The 23,624-nt window shown below is 43.7% G+C and overlaps 1 protein-coding gene across 1 annotated transcript in view; it reads right to left on the bottom strand.

The window, feature by feature from the left end:
• Nucleotides 1-23,624, bottom strand: part of NCBP1 (nuclear cap binding protein subunit 1) — a 2,903,332-nt gene that overhangs the window by 1,949,519 nt on the left and 930,189 nt on the right. The gene's annotated exons all lie outside the window — the stretch shown is intronic.

The following is a 23,624-nucleotide window of genomic DNA, read 5'->3' as shown; positions in this document are numbered from 1 at the left end:
ATGCACACCCACTCCAACAGGAAACCCCTCCGTGAAACTGAACACTGTACTTGAGTAAATCGGGTCCTTGTATACAGCTTGCACCAGTGTTTCCTAGGACTTTGAACTACCACAGGACTGCCCAAAATCAGCTTTCTTGTGACTTACCTCATATGCCTTCTCCAAGTCTAGGAATCTCCAAGTTCATAGGTTCATAGGTTCATACTAGGCTATCTGCCCAAGGGCATTTACAAGCCTAGCCCATCGTTTTGTGGCTTACGCCACCCCTTTAGTATGGGGAACTATACCCATTATTTTGCTGTGCCTCTGTCGAGCAGTGACACTGAGGTAATCCCTGGGGTATATCTGCGATCTCCCATCCATTGGTCAAGATTTCTCTTGAACAAGGCCAGCGAGGTGCTCTGCCTCACATGTACCGGGATTTTGTTCCACAGCATAGGGAGTCTTTGGGTGATGAATCTATCCCTCCAGCACGTCCTATTAATAGCCGTGTCGAGGTTTAAGCCTCCCGCCTATGTGGCTCAGATTGATCTAGATTTTTGAGGTGAAGCATATTCATTAAATCTGGGTTTGACATGGCCTTGTATGTTAGGCAAAGGTCACCTCTGAGCAGCGTGTTTACTGAATAGAGCTGGAGTTCTTTCAGTCGGGCAGCATAGGACATATATTTGAGACCCTTTATCCTTTTGGTGAGGAACTTTGTGGCCTCTCCAGCTGCTGCAAGTGTCGGGTCAGATACATTCGAATGGGGCATTGTACTCAATCATTGGTCTGATGAGTGATGAGTAAAGGGAGACTATGACCTCCCTTGATCTAGATGAGAATCCCTTCATGATAAGGTGGGCAATGTAGAAGGTCTTCCTAACTACTTTAGCTACATGGGTGTCGAATGACAGACTACTATCAACCTGGGTCCCCAGGTCCCTGATAACTTCTTCTGTGCTCAGTGGATTGCCACCTATTTGGTAGCTAGGGGTAACCTTGTTTTTCCCAAGGGTATGACTATGCATTTTTGGCATTTAACTTTAGGCCGTGGCTCTGGCACCAGTTATCCGCTTCTGTGAGACCCTTCTGAAGGATATCTGTGTCAGATGTGTTTTCTACTATGGCCTAGTTTGCAGTCATCTGCAAACTTTGTCAGCCATAACCCTCCTGTGTTTGCTTTTACTGAAAAGTAGATGCCAAACAAGAGTGGGCCCAGGACTGAGCCCTGTGGGACACCACTTGTGACAGGCTTTGAGTCTGACATGGCGCCAGCAACTCTGACCCTGTGGGTTCTGTCACTCAGCCAGTTTGCAACCCATCTTGTGATGTATGGGTTAACATTTAAGCTGATGAGTTTTTCAATGATACCCGAGTGGGGTATTGTATCGAAGGCCTTAGCCAGATCGAGGTAAGCTGTATGGACTGCCTTTCCTCATCAATGGCTTTGGTGACTGTTTCAAAAAGTCAACCAAGTTTAAAAGGCATGATCTGCCTTTGACAAAGCCAAACTGGGTTGGATCCAAAGTCTGCAAATTCCCTATGTCTTTATTTATGAGGTCCATTATGATCCTCTCCATGGCTTTGCAGATAAGGCTTGTCAAGCTAATGGGCGGTAATTTCCAGGGTCGGTGGCGGCACCGCCCTTCTGAACTGGCACCACCGTCGCAGTGCGCCACCCCTGGGTGCGTATCCAGAGGTAAGACTTTGATTAAACAGCTGTCCTAGCTGTGGGTTTAATTCCTCATTGAGTTCGTGGAGCACACAGCCGGGGACACCATCAGGTCCCATGGATGCTGTGTTTTTTGCTTTGGAGAGAGCAGTTCTCACTTGGGCGCTGGAGATGTTTGGGGGGCTGAAATCGTTTGGTATAGATATCTCTCCTTTTGGGGGGGAGGGGGGGGAGAAGTTTGCACTGAACCTGTCAGCCAGTATGTTGGCAATGTCTGTAGGATCAGTAATCTTCACATCATTTTGAACTAGTTCTGAGCAAGTTGGACTCTTTCCTCATCTCTAGCTTCTTCTCAACTATCTTTTTCACTGCAAACACTGGACTGGGTCAGTTGTGATGCATCCTGATCTGAACCCAAACTACACATCTCCCATTTTACTTTCTACTACTCTGTGTATTTATCAATCACACTCTACAGAACTTTCATGCAATGTGACAGGAGTTTGATACCTTTGCCCTGTCCACAGTTGTGAATGTCCCCCTTTGCTCTTGAAAAATGGCACTAATATGCTTATTCTCCAGTCACCTGGGATATGCCTCTCTCCACACAGCTACGAGTGCCCTCAGAAGCTATTTCTCTCCTCTCACCCAGCATCTTTATCATATATCCAGTGACCTCGTTTGAGCCTGTTTCCTTAGTGCTGTCCTTAATGCTTCTATGGTGGGCTCTTCCTCTTCTCTCATCATAGGCTGAGTATGTGGCAGTACAACGTCTGTGGGGATTTCTTCATTCAAAAGCTGCAAGTACTCCATACATCTGCCTTTGATGTCCTGTGGACTATTCAGCAGGCTGTTAGCATTCCTTATAAAGGGTGCCTTGACTATCTTCTTTACATTTCTGTCTTTGCCTTATAAACCAATACAGTTACTTTGTGCTATCTACTGACTCACTTTCCAGAAGTTGGTAGAGTGCCTCTGATGCCCTATTTTTTTTGTTACTGCAACTCCTCTTTTACCCTTTGTTAGCGAACCAGTATTCTACCTTTGCCTGGTTTGTCTTTTCTGTCTCCCACTTATTCTTGTATTCCTCCATTCTTTTGATGACTTCCTGAACTTCTGATTTCCACCACCAGCTTTCCTTATGGACCTTATTCACATATCCGTTATATAGTCCTCACCCATGCTATTTTGAGGTGCTGTCATTTCTTTTCAACTCCACCTATTACAACTACTTTTTGGGGTGCTAGAGCCCTAAGTAATTCCTTGAACGTTTGCATTTTCTCTCCAGTCAACTTCCAGGTCTTCAGCCTGGGTTCTGCTGACATTAAAGCCTTCTCTGACCACTGCTTGCACAGCCGATTGTGGCAACCAGCAACTTATGCTATGGGCTGACTGTTTCACAAGGAGATGACTTTACGATCGCTGAGCCTACCCCAGTGCTCACTCCTTACTAGAAGTCTAACAAAGTTGCACACTGGCCACTTTTGTATGTGATACTGTGACTGAACCATGTGGTGTCTACTATCAAGGCATTTGTCAGAGAGAGGTCCAAAACGGCCTAGCCTTCAATCCTGTTGCCCCACCCATGTAGACCTAAGCAGTTTTCATATCCTGTGGTCAAGTCTGTCCCAATATGTGCATTCTAGTCACCCTTTCCTGATTACCTGTCCTGTTTTATCTAACAGGTCTTGCAATTGGTGTCTGAATGCACTCTTTTCTATCCCTCCTATTTTCACTATCACAACTTTGCTGTGGGGCATACACTGAGATTAGGCTTGAGTCTTTTCTCACTGCCTTCTAAACCATAACCCTCATCACAATTCCCATACCACTTCCAGCCTATCCTCCACTTGAGTAGTAGACTCTGGACCTGCAAACCATGTGGGCCTTGCTGCACTGCCCATCCATAGAATGCCCTCCTCCATACCATCATTTGCTCCATTTCCGAGCTCTGTCCTATCAGTCAACCTAAACTGAGTATAGCAATTCTTAGTACACATATGGCAGGTTGACTGGTTTTTACGTCCACCTTTCACTCAACAAAGCTATCCCACGAAACCCAAGCTAGGCAACTGGACGCTAGCCTGCCAGCAGCTTATTGACCCAGGGCTGCTGGGCTTTATGGCAGGCACACACGGTCTAAAAAAGGCACATTAGCATAGGTCCCTGGTGTAAATCAGAATAGGCCAGATCCGCAAACCACTTTTCACCAGCAAACACCATTATTTGGCAATATTAGTTAACACGTCTGAAGAACCTAGAAGCATATTGTACACTATCGAGTGGTTATTCCTGCCACAGCGTGCACTCTGGGATCAGTGTTCTCTTACCTTCAGGATACTGCGCACCACAGTAAATGTGCAAACTGGTTGGTCTACACAACTCATCCCCTTACAAGGCACCATGTACAGTCTCTGTGCTGCTGCCCACAGCTGCATTCGTTGGTGAGCTTGAGATGGAAACAAACAGCAATTCATTTCAGAAGTGGGAAACCCCCCCCCCCCATAGAGACACTGGGAGAACTTGGAAACTCTAAAGAGGCATTGGCCAGGGCTCAAGCTCGAACCCTGTACACGGGATGAAAAGATCTTAATTATGCCAACTAGTCTCTCAAAAAAAAAAAAAAAAAACAAATACCAAAAGAATTACTAAAACACTGTCCATTGTTAAAAACAACTTCATTACTGAATTCCACATTCTTCATGTCACTCAGTGCAATCAAACATCCCAATGACCATGCTCCACAAGATTTCCTTGTTTTCCTGACCTCTTTATTTCAGCCTTCCTCTCACGATTGTCAGTAAAGAAAACTGGGAAACAGAACATTTCATTAAACAGAAAACTTACTATACTACCAGTTTTACACTTCTGTAAACCTTCTCAGATTCCATCTGTCAAAAATGATCATACGCAATTACAGGGGGGGTTCAGCCACACAGGATTTCTTTGCAGCTGTGAAGCTGGATCCCATTTCAAAGGAAAATACTCTTAGCCACAAAAGCAACTCATCAGTTACAGAAAAATGCAATGGCTGATCACAACTCAGATAACTGTTGGGCACAAAATACAGGCAGTGGCTCAAGCTCCGTCACCCCCACCCCCCAAAGAAAAAAAGATGTCCAATAATGGAATCAAACCAGACAGCAGATGATACAGTCCTACCACTCAAAGCACAGTAAGGATACCTGTGCACCATACAAGTTTATTTACAAAAGTGGAAAGCAATCAGGACTGGAATGTTGCTATACAGCTAATTTGCTACAGTAACAATCTTTAATTTCCAAAACACTGACATGAGCATTCTGTTGGCATATCCATTCAATGATTACTGTAACTTACATCAGTCTGGCAACACTGGTGACTTGCTAAGTGATAAGTAGCTGTCCTAAAAAGCATCCAACCAAAACAGCTGTGCTGTAAATACCATGGTCTGCAATAATGTAAAGATCACTTTCACTTAAATGTAGTTTTGGACAAAAATACAGTATTCACTTTCCATAAGTTTAGAAATGCAACCATATTAAAGAACATTTTACATGCAATTCAATAAGAAAGGAATGTTTCCATAACCTTCAGTCAAGAAGACTAAGAATAAAATGTGCTAACAAAATGTGCAGTACATTAAGTACAAACAGGCTAGGGAACCAAGGGTAAAGCAGCATCTATAGATTTACAGGCTTTTGGTATTATATTTCAGACACAGTGTCAGTTTGTTCAGCCTGATAAGCAGAAAGTCACTTCAGTACAGTCCACATAAGTATTGTACAGGCACTAGAGAGTTGAGTACAGAAGTCAGGTAAAATATCCAGCATTCCAGAATATTAGTTGTATTTTTCAGGAGGAAAGAAATAATTATGAGCAAATGCCTCCTTTCCAACTCTCCTGATCTACGTCCAATACATCATCTTATCTACTATACCTGCTTTTTGTCTTGACAAATCTCTCTCTCCACAAGATATTAAACAGTAAACTTTGTCATTCAGACCATACAACAAAATTGCACCGCTGAATGAAACTGCGTTTCTCCACGCTCATATACAACAAACACAAAATCAAAAAACACAACAGCAGAGTCCAAGACACATAACCTTAATCAACCATGCTCAATTCATCACAAAGGAGATCACAGTGATTGCAACCATCCTCACCCAACACACCGCCGCTAGCTCCATTTCAACTTCAGCAACATTCTAAGTCCTTGTCAGGCCCCTCTAACCCAACAGAACCCCAATCCAGACAATTAATTGATATACAAAACTCGGTTTCCGCTACCTACATTAACACAACGGTCACCATTTAAAGGCTTGAATGGCCACAACCAGTATCCATGCTGCTACCATTCCATCTCTATCATCAATGCAACACCAGCAACAACCCAGATATCAGTCCAGTCCCTCTGACATACCAAAGGATACAATCACTCAGTAGACAAAAATTGGGCTTTCTCAACTGCATTCAGTGCAACTCACTGGGCTGAAGGCCTGAACGGCCATGACCACCACAATGATCTCCAAAAACAGCAAAATTCAGCGATTCAACAGGAACCACAGCTGCAGGCAAAGCACACACCCTACAGAGTCAGAACGGACTCTCAGAAAGATGACAATTTGACAAACCCTACACAAAAAACACATTTCCGGAGCCAGAGAGGCCACTGTCATACGAGGCGCCACCATCTTGAATCATACTGCTCATATTCTACGAGGTATAAGAGAATATTAATCCCATTAACCTACCTGCCAAATCTCTCTCTACTCTTTTAAACTTCATGCAAAATCTATTCCACATTTACCTCCTTTTCCCCACTTCATCTCTCCTATAATCACTTACTTCTACTACTATCTCTATTCAATCATACTCTCTTCCCTATGTCTTACTACCATTATCTAACTTTTACTCTTATACGCACAAAGCAAAACTACTTTTTGTCTTCTGCATAACTTAATATGCTCTGCGAGTAGTGTACAACTCTAAACTAGAATTTTGACTAAACTGTTTACAATCTGCTGCAAATGTTATCTATCTACATTATAAATAGTATTACGTCTAGAAATGTATGTATGCTAAGATACAACTGCAAAAACTATTAATGTCTGTACTTGTTACCAGTAACGCATGCAATGTTTAGTTATAACTGTAAAATCTTTTATGTCTGTATGTGTTTTGGGGAGTTTTTCTCCCCAGGCCTACATTGAAAATGGGTTCTTGTCCCAGTCAGACTTTCCCGGTCACCAAATGTCAATAAATAAATACATAAAGAGTGCAGAAGCTACAGATCACCACTGTTACTGGAGATAGTAAGATTTAATTCAGATATTGTTGACATCTACCTCCACTGTGCATAATAAAACATTCTGAACCAAACTACAGTGTATGCAGACTTGCTCTGAAAGGTACAAGATTTGGCAACATAAAGGAGAGACATGTTCAGCAAAGTACTGGGCAATTGAAAGATGAAGATGCTCATACCAGTCTCATTCCGGTATCACACAGTCCTTTTAATTCTTACAACCACAAAATAAAACCTCAAAATGATATACAAAATGTTGTCTGCAGGCAACTTAAAAACAGAATTTTTTTGACATCTACAGAATCATAAGGATGCCAGACTACTCACTAATCCCACAGGACATCAAAGGCAGCTTCTACAGCAGCTTCTGAATGTAAAGACTCCCAGAAGCATAAATGCTCAATACACCAGCTACAAAAAAAGAGGAACAGCCCACCCTAACAGAACAGCACTAAGGAAACCATCCAGCTCTGATGAGGTTACAGCAGATATGATCAAGATGCTTGGTGTTGGGGGAGAAACGGCTCCTGAGGGTATGCTTAGCAGTATGGAGAAAAAAAGGTGTATCCTAAATAACTGGAAAATAAGCATTCCAGTGCCAGTGAGAAGAACAGAGAGGATACTCAACTGTAAGCAGTACAGCGGTATCAAAATCCTGTCACACAGTGAACAAAAAAAGGTCCTGTTACAATGCATGAGAGCTGGATAGGATGACTGAAACAAATAAGCAAAGTAGTAAAAAGTAAGATGGGAGACCAGCAGTTCGCATTCAGGTCAGGATGCAGCACAACCAACTCAATGTTTACAGTGTGACAGAGTGGAGTAGCCTCCAACTGGGCATTCCTAGACTTGAAGAAAGCATATAACAATGTCCCAAGAAAGCGGATTTAGGCAGCCCTACAAAGGTATGAAGTCCTAGAACCATTTGGGGAATTACTGCAAGCCATGTACATAGACCCAATGCCAAGTACAGTGTTTGGACTCACACAGGAGTTCTCCAGTAGGAGTGAGGGGTTGTCGGAGTTCAGCTGAGCGGCAAATGGCCTAGTGGAAGCCTCGTCGTCAGTTTTGGACCTCGGATGCCTGTCCTTTTCCTTGCACTTTTTATAAACTCCAGTCATCAGCTGTTCCGACGGCATTATATAATTAAATCTTCGGCCAAAGTAATGAAAGGCAAAATCGTACCGACGCTTAATAGTGCGTTGGTTAAATCTAGCACAAAACCGACAGCTAGCAACATCGTGGTAAGGGCCTAGGCAAGGAATACAGTAAGAATGAAAATCCTTATGAGGTATTTGCTTCCCACAAGAAATACAACTGATAACTTTTTCTGACATAGGTCTGGAGCAAGAAAAAAAGTTTCCCCAAAGGGGTACTTAGCTCTATTGGAGACTTCGGATCTGAAATTCGATTTTGAAAATCTCAGGAGTCAGCCGTTTGGAACAAGTGTGTCAATTCCTTGTGCCTGGTTCCAAGCACAGAATCTCTTCCATTTTTCTGCATAAGATTTTCTGGTGCTGGGCCTCCTGGCCTCCAAAATAACATCCACAGCTGCTTTAGAAAGAGGTGTGTTCTGAATGGTTACATTATCCGCCATGCAGCCAGATTTTAGGGTTCTGAGATGGCTGTGCTGGATCTGATTGTTTTGTTGGGTCAGTAAATGAGGAAATTGAGGCAATGTCCAGGCTGGGCCTAGAGACAAGCTCTTTAGGATTGGGTACCAGTGCTGGCGTGGCCAGTCTGGGGCAATCTATCATTTTTGGTTTCTCTTGTCTGACCTTTAGGAGTACCTTGGGGAGGAAAGGCATACACTGTAAGGGTTTTCCAGCTGAAGGATAGAGCATCCACTTTCCATGCTTGCTTGTGATAAGTCCTTGTGCAGAATCTCTGTAATTGGCAGTTGTGAGGGGAGGCAAATAGATCTATATCTGGGCATTCCCATTTCCTTGTTATCATGCTGAAAATTTGTGGATCTAGTTTCCACTCGTGAGGATCCATGATGTTTCGGCTGAGTTCGTCTGCCAGAGTATTTGTCTTTCCTGGCAGGAATTGTGCTTGCAGGTGTACTTGGTAAGTCAATGCTGTGTTCCACAAAGTCATGGCTTGTCTGCAGAGGGGGTAGGAATGTTTGCCTCCCTGCTTATGTACCATATCACTGTAGTATTGTCAGTCTTTATCAGCAGTTGTCCTGGATGAAGTAGATCCTTGAAGGCTGTCAGGGCATTCTGAACAGCTAGCATCTCTTTTTGATTGATATGAAGATGCATTTGGCTTGCAGGCCATGTGTCCTGAATACATTTTCCTGCCATGTGGGCCCCCCCCCCCCCAGGCATAATCTGCTGCATCTGTTAGTGTCTGCCTGGCTGTGGGTAGAGTGAATGGCTGCCCTTGTTGTGGCGACAGGCCTGTGCCCACCATCGAAACTCCTGTTGCAGGAAGGGAATGAGAGTAATTAATGTTTCCAGGCTGTGGCAATGTTGAGTCCAAACACTTTTTAGATACCATTGCAGTTTCCTCATATGCAGCCTTGCATATGGAATTAGTAGAATGCAGGATGCCATGAAGCCCAAAGCCTGCAGAATTTTTCTTGCAGATAACTGGGTCTTTGTTGCCAACATTTCGAAGTAAGAAGTCAGTTGCCTTTGTTTGTCTGGCGTGAGATAAGCCATCTAGGCAGTTGTATTTTTAAGCTTGCACCCAGGAATATTATCTCTTGAGAGGGTACTAGTTTTGATTTATTTTTGTTTATCGTATACCCTAGACAAAGTAACGTTTTTACAAACTCCAGATGCTTCAGTAGAATGTCCTTGTTCTCTGCTTGAATAAGGCAGTCGCCCAAGTAAGGATATATCTGAATTCCCCTTTGTCTGCAAAAAGCAATTACTGGTGCCGGGCATTTTGTGAAGACCCTGGGCGCAGTAGATAAGCCAAAGGGCAGTGCAGAGAATTGGTAATGCATTGAGCCAGCTATGAATCTGAGGTATCTTCTGCAAGACTGTCTGATTGGGACATGCAGGTATGCCTCTTTTAGGTCCAAAGTTACAAGTCAAGCTTTTGTGCCCACCATGGGCAGAAAAGAGTCAACATTTTGAAACGTCCAGAAAAGTGTTTAGAATAGACAGGTCAAGTACTGGTCTCCAGCCTTTGTCCTTTCTGGGTACCAGGAAAAGTCTTGAGTAAAATCCTTGCCCCTGCTCTTGATGTGGTACTCTCTGAATGGCCCTCATGTCCATGAGGGATGAAACTTGCTTTTGTGCCTCTGCCCACTGATTGTGTGGCAGGGTCTGGCATACATTTGGTCTTTGGCAGGGTGTGAAAGTGGAACCTGTAGCCCTGGGACACTATATTCAAGACCCATTTGTCCTGTGTGATCATGTGCCAATTTTGTGAAAAAAGTGCTAGTATTTCCCCCTAAGGGGGCTGCCAAAAGAGAAGTGCTTTGTATTGGAAGGGGAAAGTCATTGGGACTGCTTCCTATATGGCTGTGATTTGTCTTCTCTGCTTTTGGAGGTAGAAGCTCCCCATTGTTTAGGCCTGTATGAGCCTTGGGGCTGTGATCTGCCTCTAGGGCATCTGTATCTGCCTCTTTGTGGCCTGTCTGACACTGGAAAGGACCAATTCTTTGAAGGCCAGTTCCTGCTAAATCTGGGTGGCTGTACCTGTAAGAGATCTTTAACTGTCTGCATAGATTTCGCTTTGTCCTCCATCTTCTTCAACACTTCTTCTGCCTTAACACCAAACAAAGTATCATGCTGTAAATGAGCATCCAATAATTTTGCTTTAACATGATCAGGCAAATTCTGTTCCTTTAACCAGGAGTGCCTTCTAATGACAGAACCTTTAACAGCAGCCCTGCAAGAGGCCTCCAGTGAATCAAAACCACATAGCAAAGTATGCTTTCCCACTTGTTCAGCTGCATGCAATAAATCCTGTATTTCCTTGTTTTCTGGACATTCAGAATTTGTCAATATTTTCTGTTTTAGCAGTGACATTAAATATTGCTGATACTTAAGCATGTGAAACTGACGATTTAAAGCCCTTACAGCCAAAGTTGCAGAAGTGTAAATTTTTTTCCACCATCTGTCCAGTGCCCTTGAATTCCTATCAGAGGGGATAGGGTTTTTTGCAGTGGAAGCCTTGACCCCTTTGGGACCCTGAGAAATAGTTTCTGGGTCAGCAGCAGGGTTTTTATATAGAAATTTATGAGAATCCTGAACCCTGTAGTATCTGTCTGGCTTAACCGGTGCAGGGGGTAAAGAGTCAGGAGACAGGCCGGACTACATCTACAATGTCTAGAATAGGTGGAATAGCAAGAGGTCTGTGCTGAGGTAGTAAAACGAAGTCTCTGAGCCTTTTCTTAGATTCTGAGTAATCTTGGCTTTCCAAGTGAAAGTGCTCCCTCATGGTATGCAGGGTTTCACCAAAAGAAAAATCCTCAGGAGGAGAGGCTGAAGGCATAGACTCTTCAGCATCAGAATCCTCATAGGGAGGATGAGAGTATTCCATGTTCAGAAAAGGAGCCAGAGGAAATGGAAACCGGATCTGAAGATTCATATTCTGTCTCTTGCCTAGGCCTCTTATCAGGAGGGGGATGGGAACCCCTGATCAAAGTAATTAGGTCTTCAACCATTTTAAGCATCTGTTTTTTAGGCATGGAATTTTGTCCAGGAGAATGCTGCACTTGCTTCTTAGTCTTTAGAGCTGCTTTAGTCTTGCCTCTGAAGCTGAGGTTGGTTTTACATATAACTGTGTAGGTCTGAAAACACACTCAGAAGCCGATGTCTGCTCAGCGGCTCCGTACCCATCTGAGGGAATAGTTTCTGAGTGTCCAATACCTTGAGTATCCAAAGGCTTAGTTGGCTCCACGAGGGAGTCGGCAGCGGCCTGTGGCTCTGAGGTAGTGGGAGTCAGGGGCTGCGAAAGCACCTCACTGAGAACCGGCGACTGACCTAGCGGAAGCCTCGTCGTCGGTTTTGGACCTCGGATACCTGTCCTTTTCCTTGCACTTTTTATAAACTCCGGTCGGCTGTTCCGATGGCATTATATAATTAAATCTTCAGCCAAAGTGATGAAAGGCAAAATCGTACAGAAGATTAATAGTGCGTTGGTTAAATCTAGCACAAAACCGACAGCTAGCAATGTTGTGGTCAGGGCCTAGGCAAGGAATACAGTAAGAATGAAAATCCTTATGAGGTATTTGCTTCCCACAAGAAATACAATTGTTAACTTTTTCTGACATCGGTCTGGAGCAAGAAAAAAGTTTCCCCAACGGGGGTACTTAGCTTTAATGAAGACTTTGGATCTGAAATTCAATTTCGAAAATCTCAGGCATCGGCCAACCGGCACTTGCGAACTGCTTTACCTTCAGGCACCGCGCGGCAAGAAAGACAGAAGAAAATGGCGTCGGCTGCATCATTTACACCCCTGGCGCACTGACGTCAGGGAAGAGGCGACAGCAACTGACGCCGGACCAGGACTTTGGAATTCAGGCCAACTGCAGGTAGCCTGCCAGCAGGATAACCCAAGTGTAATGACTGCAACAGTGAAACCCGAACATCAGGATAAAGTGGACAGATCAAAAAAACTGCCATATGTAGATGGTATGGCATTACAAGCAGACTCAGAAAGTACAGTTGTGTACACTTACCATAAATGTAGATGTTCGAGTGTATTCACTGTTGCAGTCATTACATTTGGGTAATCTGCTGGCAGGTTGCACTCACGGCCTGATTAACAAAGTCTTGGGTCCTGCATCGGTTGCTGTCCCTTCTTCCGTGACGTCAGGTCGTCAAGGGTATAAAACATGCAGCTGGCACCATTTTCAGTTTTTCTTGCCCCAGATGTCAAGTGCCCCCCAAAGGGGTGCAATATATGTATATAATACATGCAAATACATGTAATTTACAACACAAAAAATATGCATCCATATAAAAGCAAATGCACCAAAAAGGCTTTTAAGCATAGTAAAAGAAAGAAGAGGTATAGCAAGAGAAAAACAGGGGGCTGGAGGGTGGGTAACCAGGACTGCTACAGTGAATACACTTGAACATCTACATTTATGTTAAGTGTACACAACTGTACTACGTTCTTCGTGCTTCACTGTTGCAGTCATTACATTTGGGTGGAATCCCAACGCTATGGTTGGGAGGATGGAATTGTACAGCATTAGGAGCAGCTATACGGGCCTGCAGGACAACAGTGGCAAAGCCTGCTCTGGATTTAGAGAAGAGAGGTAAATGGTAGTGTTTGGTGAACGTATGAACTGAGCTCCAGGTAGCAGCTTCTAGAATGTCTCTGGTAGGAACCCCTCTGAGAAAGGCTGCAGAAGTAGATACAGCCCTGGTGGAATGGGATCTGATCCCCTTGGGGACAGGTTTACCATGGTGCATGTAGCAGAAAAGAATACAATGGCTTATCCATTTTGAAATAGTCTGCTTTGAAATAGCTTTTCCCTCTGCCCCTGCAGCAAATGCCACCAGTAATTGCTCAGATTTTCTTAGATATTTTGTCCTGTTTAAGTAGAATCTTAGTTGTCTGTGTACATCCAATGAATGCAGAATCCATTCACCCTTGTTCTGTGGATTTGGGAAGAAGGTTGGCAGATGAATGGTCTGATTAAGAGGCACACTAGATACCACTTCAGGCATAAAGGATGGATTGGTCTTGAGAGCCACCCTGTCCGGGTAACAGATAATAAAAGGCTCCACTGCCATGAGAGCCTGTAGTTCTGAAATCCTTCTAGCTGAAGTGACTGCTAAAACAAAAGCTGTCTTCCAAGAGATAAATTTTAGGTCTGCAGTAGCAGCTGGCTCAAAAGGAGGTAGAGTGGGTTTTTCCAACACAAAACTGAGGTCCCATGCAGGAGTTGGTGCTCTCCTGGGAGGTCTTAAATTTTTGGCCCCTCTGAGGTACTGCTTTAGCAGGGGATGAGAAAAGAGGGGAAGCTCTGTGTTGTAATGAGCTGAAATGGCAGAGGCATGGATTTTTACTGAAGAAAAATATAGGCCCTTGTGAAGCATCTTAGTCAAATATTGCAGAATCTGAGAAATATTGGGCATTGCTGTGCTTATTCCTTGTGCTTAGTTCCAGGCACAGAATCTTTTCCATTTGTCAGCATAAGCTTTTCTAGTACTAGGCCTTCTAGCCTCCAAAATGACATCCATGACACGTTTGTTGAGAGATGTAACTGGTGAAATTAATTGATTAACCATGCTGCAAGATTCAGAGTTTGGAGCTGAGTGTGCAGAATTTGATAGTTCTGCTGAGACAGTAGATAAGGTGTCTGAGGCAGGCACCACGGAGGAAGGTGCGACATATTGTGGAGAAGCGGGCACCAGTGTTGGCGAGGCCAGTCTGGAGCAATCAGAATAATTTCTGGTTTTTCACGATTTTTAGTAAGACCTTGGACAACAGAGGCAGAGGGGAAAAGGCATAGAGTTTTTCCAGCTGAAGGATAGAGCATCCCCTTTCCAAGCTTTTTTGTGATGTATTCTTGTGCAGAATTTGTCCAACTGATAGTTTTGGGGTGAGGCAAAAAGATCCATGTCTGGGCTCCCCCATTTGCATGTCAATATGCTAAAGGTTTGTGGATCCAGTTTCCATTCGTGTGGGTCCTTAAGAATTCTGCTTAGTTCGTCTGCCAGAGTATTTTACTTTCCTGGCAGGAATTGAGCTTGTAGATGTATTTGATAAGTCAAAGCCGTGTTCCACAAAGCCATGGCTAGTCTGGAAAGGGGGTAGGAATGGGTACCCCTCTGCTTGTTTATGTACCACATGACTGTGGTGTTGTCCGTCTTTATCAGTAGTTGTCCTGGATGAAGACGTTCCTTGAAGGCTGTCAGAGCATTCTGTGCAGCTAGCATCTCTTTCAGGTTGATATGTAGGTGCATTTGATTTGGGCTCCATTGGCCCTGAATGCATCTCCCTGCCAAATGCCCCCCAAGCATAATCTGAGTGTGTAGTCAGGGTTTGGGTGGCAGGGGGGGGGGAGGGGTGGAATGAATGACAGTCCCTTGTTTTGGTGGCAGGCCTCTGCCCACCATAGGAACTCTTGCTGAAGGCAAGGAATGATAGGAATCGTTGTTTCCAGGCTGTGACAATGTTGACTCTATAAGCTTTTCAGGTACCATTGAAGTTTCCTCATATGCAGTCTTGCATATGGAATTATTAGTATGCAGGAAGCCATGAACCCCAAAGCTTGCAGCATTTGTCTTGCAGATAGCTGGGTTTTTGTGGCCTCTTGTTTGAAGTAAGTTATCAGTTGAATTTGTTTTTCTGGCATAAGGTAAGTTATCTGGGCAGCTGTATTTAAGCTTGCACCCAGGAATGTAATTATTTGAGAGGGTACCAGTTGTGATTTCCTTTCGTTTATGGTGTACCCTAGACAAGTTAGAAGTCTTTTTACAAACGTCAGATGTTTTAGAAGAGTGTCCTTGTTTTCTGCCTGTATTAGACAGTCGTCCAGGTAAGGATAAATCTGAATGTTTCTTTTTCTGCAAAATGCAATTACTGGTGCCAGGCATTTTGTGAAGACCCTGGGCACAGTAGATAAGCCAAAGGGCAGTGCAGAGAACTGGTAATGCAAACAGCCTGCTTTGAAGCGGAGGTATCTTCTGCAAGATTCCTTGATTGGGATATGCAGGTAAGCCTCTTAAGTCTAGAGTTACCAACCAGGCATCCTTGCCTAGCATAGGGAGTAACTGTTGTAGAGTCAGCATCTTAAATTTTGGAATGTCCAGAAATGTATTTAGAATGGATAAGTCCAGAATTGGACACCATGATTTGTCTTTTCTGGGTACCAGGAAAGGTCTTGAATAAAAACGTTGTCCCTTTTCCTTTTCTGGTACTGGTTGAGTAGCCCCCATATCCATGAGGGACATAACTTGTTTCTGGGCCTCTGCCCACTGATTTGACGGCAGATCTGGCCATCCGTTTGGGATTCGCAATGTGTGGAAATTAAATCTGTATCCCTGGGATACTATATTTAAAACCCACTTGTCCTGGAAAATTAGTTGCCAGTTTCGTGCATGAAGTGCCAGTTTTCCCCCCCAAAGGGGCGGCCAAACGATAAGTGCTTGGTGATTGCAGAGGAAAGTTATTGAGACTGTTTACCATAGGAAGGTGCCTTGTTACTTCCAGATTTGGAGGTGGAGGCACCCCATTGTTTTGTTCTATAGGTTCCTTGTGACTGAAACCTGGAGCTTTTGGAGTGTCTGGGTTTGACCCGAGTGGCTCTGGTGGGTACTGGAAAGGACCAATTCTTAGTAGGCCAGTGCCTACTGAACCTGGGTGGCTGCACTTTTAGGAAATCTTTTACAGTTTGCATAGATTTAGCTTTATCTTCCATCTACTTCTTCTGCCTTATTACCAATAGACTGTCCTGCTGTAAAGGAGCATCCAACAATTTTGCTTTAACATGATCAGGCAGATTTTGCTCCTTGAGCCAAGCATGCCTTTTTATCACAGATCCAGTTACAGCGGCACTGCAAGAGGCATCCAAGGAATCAAAACCACATTGCAAAGTATGCTTTCCAACTTGTTCAGCTGAATGCAATAAATCCTGCAACTCTATTTTCCACACAGTCAGAAATCAACATCATTTTCTGTTTAAGTAAGCCCATGACATGCTGCTGATATTTAAGCATATGAAATTGACAGTTTAAAGCCCTGATTGCCAAGGTTGCAGACGTGTAAACCTTCTTACCCCATCTATCCAGCGCCCTGGAGTCTCTATCAGAAGGGGTAGGATTTTTAGCAGTAGAAGCCTTAACGCCCTTGGGACCCTGAAAAATGGTTTCCGGGTCAGCAGGAGGGTTTTTAAAAAGGAATTTGTGGGAGTCAGGAACCCTGTAATATCGGTCTGGCTTACTCGGAGCCGGAGGCAGGGAATCAGGAGCCATGCTGGATTCTGAGAAAACATCATAGTCTAGAACAGGAGGTATAGCCAAAGGCCTACGCTGAGGAAGAAGGAAATTCCCTAAGCCTCTTTTTAGATTCTGAGAAATCCTGACTCTCCCAGTGAAAGTGTTCCCTTAAAGTATGCAACGTTTCTCCAAAAGAAAAATCCTCAGGAGGAGAAGCAGAAGGGATGGAATCTTCTGCATCAGAGTCCTCATAAGGTGAAATAGAGAATTCCTGATCAGAAGAGGAATCAGAAGAAATAGAAACCTGATCTGATGATTCATAGTCAGTGCCTTGCCTAGGCCTGTTAGCAGGGGGGGGATGGGAACCTCTGATCAAGGTAATTAAATCCACAGCCATTTTGATAATTTGTTTTTTTAGGCATAGGAGCCTGTGCACATGGCCCAAGCATCAGTTTTTTAGACATAGATGTTGATTTTGGCCTAGGTTTTGAAGATGGCGTCGGTTTAATATATAAATCTTTAGGCCTGAAAACACCCTCATAAGCCAGTGCCTGCTCAGTGGCTCTGGACCCATCTAAGGTAGAAACATCCACGGGTTCAATACTTGAAGTGTCTCGCAGCATACTGGACTCCGAATGGGTCTCAGTACAGGCCTGTGAATCAAAAGTAGCGGTTATCAGGGGCTGTGAAAGCACCTCACTGAGTACCGGAGAACCGGCGACTGGCTTAGGAGAAGCTTAGTCGTCGGTTTTGGACCTCAGTCTGTCTCTGTCTTTTGCTTTGTATTTATGTACTCCGGTAGTCGGATTGCTAACCGACGACATTTCTGGATAGTGAAATCTTGAGCCAAAATATTTTGATGCAAAAATACACAGAAACTTAACAGTGCGTTGATTAAATTTCGCACAAAACCACAGCAAGGCACGTTGTGGTCAGGGCCTAGGCAAGGAATACAGTACAAATGAAAATCCTTATGAGGTATTTGCTTCCCACAAGTAATACAATTATTAACTTTTACTGACATTGGTAAGGAGCAAGAAAAACTTTCCCCAACCGGGTACTTAGCTTTAGGTTGAAGACTTCAGTTCTGAAACTCGAAAACGAAAATTTCAGTAGTCGGCCAACCGGCACTTGCGAACTGCTTCTGCTTCGGGCACCACGTGGCAAGAAAGACTGATGAAAATGGTGTCGGCTGCATGTTTTGTACCCCTGATGACCTGCCGTCATGGAAGAAGGGACAGCAACAGACGCAGGACCCAAGACTTTGTTAATCTGCAACAGTGAAACACGAAGAACATCAGGAACTTCAGCAAACGACAGGGGGATGAAATGCAAACTAATGGAGTGAATTGGAGTACAGACAAGACCGTTGTCACTGCAGCAAATGGAGGAATGCAGAAGAAAATGAAAATTACATGAACTACAAAATGAACTGGCACCTCACCTAAGTGTCATGTTTAATCATAGCCTCACCTCAGGCTTCGTGCTCACTGAGTGGCACACAGCTACAGTTATCCCACTCCACAAGGGGGGAGGGGGTCCACCTTGGATCCCGGGAACTACCGCCCCATCAGTCTGACAAGCCTGATCTGCAAAGCCATGGAACATATTATCATGGAACTTATAAACAAAGACATTGGCAACCTTTAAACACTGGACCCACCCAGTTTGGGTTCGTGAAGGGCCGATCTAGTCTCCTGAACCTGACTGACTTCTTCAAATCAGTCTCCAGAGCCATGGATGTGGGTAAGGCAGTCCACACAGCTTATCTGGACCTCAACAAGGCCTTTGACACCATCCTCCACTCTGGAATCACAGATAAACTTACTAAGCTGGTCAATAATCCTTACGTCACTCGATGGGTTGCCAACTGGCTTACTGACCGAACCCACACTGTAAAAGTAGATGACTCCAAATCCAGCTCCAGACAAGTGGAGTACCTCAGGGTTCAGTCCTGGGACCTCTCTTGTTTGGCATCTACTTCTCTGAAGTACAGACTAACACTAAGGATCTCTGGCTAACAAAGTTCGCAGATGACTGCAAACTGGGGGGGCCCATTACTGAATCCTCAAATGATGTGGATACTCTACAAAAGGGCCTTACAGAAATAGATGCTTAGTGCCAGAGCCATGGGCTCAATGCCAAGAAATGTATAGTTATCCCCTTTGGGAAAAAACATGTACCCGTGAATTACGACATAGCTGGCAGTACACTAAACACCAAAAGTGTGATGAGAGACTTAGGGACACAGTTGGACAGTGGTCTCACCTTCAATAACCACATCTCCACAACAGTCAGGAAATCCTTCTATGTAGTACACCTCATCACTAAGGGCTATTCATCCAGAAAAAAGGAGGTCATTGTCCCACTGTACTCATCCCTCATTAGACCCATTATAGAATACAACACCCTATTTAGTATGTATGTCTCAAGACATCTGCAACAACTGGAAAGGCCGCAGAAATACCTCACTAAAAGAATCACAGGCCTAATGCAGATGCCCTATGCTGACCGCTTTAAAAAACTCCAGCTATACTCTGTCACATATCGTCTACTCCGAGGTGATCACTGCTTAACATACAAGGCCATGTCAAACCCAGAGCTGCTGGACATGCTACACTTAGAAATCCCAATCCCTCAGAGCCACACGCTCCAGGGATCTAAACCTTGTCATCACAATAAACAAAACATGCTGGAGGGATAGGTTACTGACCCAGAGGCTTCCCAGATTCTGGAATAGACTGCCCATACATGTCAAGCGGAGTGCCTCTTTGGCCCTCTTCAAAAGGAACCTTGAGATTGGATGGGAGAAAGGAAATTCACCTCAAGGATCATGTCAGTCGCCCTGCTAGACAGGGGTTCAGGGAAATAAATAGTGTGGGAAGAAACAGCCAGGGAATTGTTATGACTAGGCTTGTATAGGCCTTAGGGCCGATAGCCTAGTACCAACCTATGAACATATGAACCTATAAATTAACACAGAAGGGAAGACAGTGGGAATGTTTCAAGTATCTGGGAGAGGTGGTTTTGGGAAAAGGAGCCTGAATGAGATCAGAGCTGGAATAAGAGGGGCTGCAGCCAACTGAACATATTGTCAAGTGTACTGTGACAAAACATCATAAGCTGAAAAGTAAGGTGCACAAATCAGTGGTATGACCAATGCTTCTGCGTGGCAGAGAAGACAGAGCAGTTGAGGAAGCTAGCAATGAAAAGTACACAGACAGATATTAGAATGCACAATGTGGGGCAGATGAAGAAATGGCAACATTAGAGTAGAAGCCAAAGTAGCTTTCCTTTGCAGAGAAGGTCAAAAAGAACAGGTTACAATGGTTTGGGCATATGTGAAGGGAATATCTGGGACAAGCAAGAAGTAGGCAAGAGGAAATATGGCTATCCAGTTAACAGATGTATTGACAGTTTGAAAGAAAACCTGTGACAGTCATGCATGACTGACTAAGAATATATGAGCGAGGCACTGAATTAATGACAGGTCGTGATAGCTGATGTCACACCCAGAATACATGTAAAAAAATGGGAAAAAAGAGGGTCGATAATGACGATAAACTAATCTGAATAATTTATACATGCTGGCAGGATAATGGGAGTTAAAATTTGTTCAGCATGCAAAGATCAATAAAATGAACTTTGTTGTACGTAAACACATCTTTTTGAAAGAAAGGGATAAAATATTTGAAAAAAATTAATTTCCCATATCCTACATTTGCATTTTTTATATACATTGTATTCTTATCAAAGCCCTGGCTGGTTTGTGAGGAAGACCTACATTGCAATCAGAAAAAAATGTTATTGCAGGCAGTATGCAAACACAAATGTATTATGCTCATCATAAGGACCACTGCTGCTGCTGTATTGTTAATTCTGGGGAAGAGTACAAAATTCTAGATAACCCAGCCACAAACCTACAGCACAGGTGAACACATCCTGAATGCTGCTCTATTACTAGACTATGTCTTGTATATAACTGTTTAGGGAATGTAATGGCAGAAGTCCAAGTAGTCATCTCAAATACTTTGTGCGGACACATTTCTGAAAAAGGTAGGCTTGGCAGCTAAAATCTGGTCTGTTAGTCTGTAAGCCTTGACCTGGTCAATGCAATACTATAGTTGTCTGTACACATCAATTAGATACAAGCATTTTCCACTAATGATTTGTGGTAGAAAACTGGCAACTGAAAGGTTTGATTCAAAGCCAGATATGAAACCACTTTAGACATAAAAAGTTTGTTCCCATGTGCCACTGTCATTGTGGAAGACTGCATATGGTTCCTTGCAAACTGAGGTTTGCAGGCCTGATTTGTTTTTTTCATCTAAGTTAACAAAAGCGCAAGACATCCAAAACCGGAATTTAAAAGGCATACCAACAGCAGGTTGAAAGTTGTAAGGGTAGACTTTTTTTTAAATTAAAGTTAAAACACAACGCCAGACAAGCTGAAACAGCTGAAAAGTCTAGTCTACTCTGATGGAGGAAATATATAACTGTTATCGCATAAGCCTGCTATAACAAAGCCATCCAGGACTACATTTCACTAAATAGTATGCTACAGTCATCATAAAATCTGTTCCATTTTTGGCAGTTATTCTCCAAATGCAATTTGCTTGGCTTCACGCAACATTAACAATACTTTAGTTGGGAAGAAGCCCCATGAAAGGATTAGATTTTCTAAAATACAAGTGGTCAATTGTGAGGTCCTTAGTGTTTGACTATAAGAGCTCTTACTAGGTTAACGCTACTGCAAGGGCTTGAGAGGAATAAGCAGTTCCTCTGATTAACTACATCTGCTAGGAGTCAATCAAAAGAAAAGGCTCTTCCAGACAACAATGTGCAAAATGTCAGCAGTTTATTCAACTAAGGTGGAAAAATAAAAGCAAATCACGACAAGCCCATAACACACATCAAACACAAATGCTCATAACTATCTGTGATTTTGTTAAAATGATTTCATCAGATGTATGTTTGCCCAAAGTATGCTAGTAGAACAGGCACAACTCATGGGAGAAATGCTTACGGTCAAGCATTTCGGGAGGCAAAAATGCAGACTTAAAAAAGATGCCTTGGCCAGTGGCAAAGTAGCAAACTGCTGTGCTCAGTGGGATCTGCAATGTACTCACAAGATCATTTAGAAGTTAGTCATGGGATGCTCACTTTTTCTCAACACATTCACATGCCAACTTTAAAACAACACTGGCTTTTATGGGTCTAAAAGAGCTGAGACAGGGTGCTTTCCAAGCTGCCTTGATGGCATCTCAAAACAGTGGCTCCAAGATAATCAGGGGCTCCTCAGGCTTCTTCCCCAGAAACCTCATTAGGCATGTTCCATCTAAGCATGAAAACAGGTAAAAAAATAATCCAGAGAACACTGGAGGATCTGGACTCACTGTCATTATCTGTATCAGTGACAGCAGTCTCAGGACCCTTTAACCCACCATAGGATCTGGAGTGTAAGGGGGCACCAACTCCACCTAACACCACAGTAAGTATTAGCCATCGCATGCAAATAAATGAGATGTACAGTATAGCAAACTTGTGAGAGGTGGAGGGTGTGGTAAAGGAATAAGCACTTGCCTGCATGCTAGCCAAAGGCAGTGGGTGCCATAGGGAAGGCATCTGCACTGGGTCCAAACAAGCTTTAAAATTAACTCCTTAAAAAGTACAGTTTTGTACCTACCATAAATGTAGATGTCCGATAGGTATGCATCTGCAGTCATAACATATGGGTTGTCCTGCCTCAGGCAGCCCTTCGGTCAGCCGGATTCCAAAGTCTGGGTCTGGCCTCGGCTGATGTCGCACTTCACCCGACGTCATAGCTCCTGGGGTATAAAGGCATAAGCCGACGCCATTTTCCTCAGTGTTTCTTGCCCCAGATGCCAGGTGCCCTCAAGGAAGGCTAAATTTGTATAAAATTAGCAAATTCCAAACAGTAGAAAACAAAAAGTATATATACATATATACATACAAACAAATACACCATAATAGATTCCCCCAGCTAGCTAAGAGAGGGGTAAGCACCCTAGGAATACCACAGAGGGGAAGGAGGGTGGGTAATCCTGACTGCAGATGCATACCTATCGGACATCTACATTTATGGTAGGTACAAAACTGTACTATGTCCTTCAAGGATGCATCTGCAGTCATAACATATGGGTAGAATACCATAGCCAAACTGGGGGAGGAGGCACTAAGATAATGATGGTGTAGTTAAGATCCCCTGTAAAACAGCAGCTGCAAATCCTGCTCGGGATCTGGAGTATAAAGGAAGATTGTAATGCTTGGCAAATGTATGCACGGAGCTCCAAGTAGCAGCTTCTAAAATGTCTTTGGTAACCACTCCTCGTAGGAAAGCTGTAGCGGTGGCTGTAGCTCTTGTGGAGTGAGGTCTGATATTTTCAGGAGTTGTCTTTCCATGAAATGAGTAGCAGAATCGAATGCAATTTCCTATCCATTTTGAGATTGTCTGTTTTGAAATTGCTTTCCCTTGCACTCCTGTTGCATATGCTACTAGAAGCTGGTCAGTTTTTCTGCTGGCCTTAGTTCTGTCCAAATAGTAGCGCAGTTGTCTGTGTACATCCAAGGTGTGTAGTAGTTTTTCCCCCCTGTTCTGTGGGTTGGGGAAGAATGTAGGTAAATGAATAGCTTGGTTCAAGGATACCCTGGATACCACCTTTGGCATAAAAGTAGGATTGGTTCTCAGAGACACTCTATCCTGGTGAAAGATGAGAAAAGGCTGCACTGCCATTAATGCCTGTAACTCAGATACCCTTCTTGCTGAAGTGATTGCTAGCAGGAAGGCAGTTTTCCA

This window comes from Protopterus annectens, chromosome 2.part0 (assembly GCF_019279795.1).
Source record: "Protopterus annectens isolate FY-2018-M chromosome 2.part0, PAN1.0, whole genome shotgun sequence".
In the NCBI taxonomy this organism is placed as follows: Eukaryota; Metazoa; Chordata; order Ceratodontiformes; family Protopteridae; genus Protopterus; species Protopterus annectens.
This window is presented reverse-complemented; position numbering and strand designations above follow the sequence as displayed.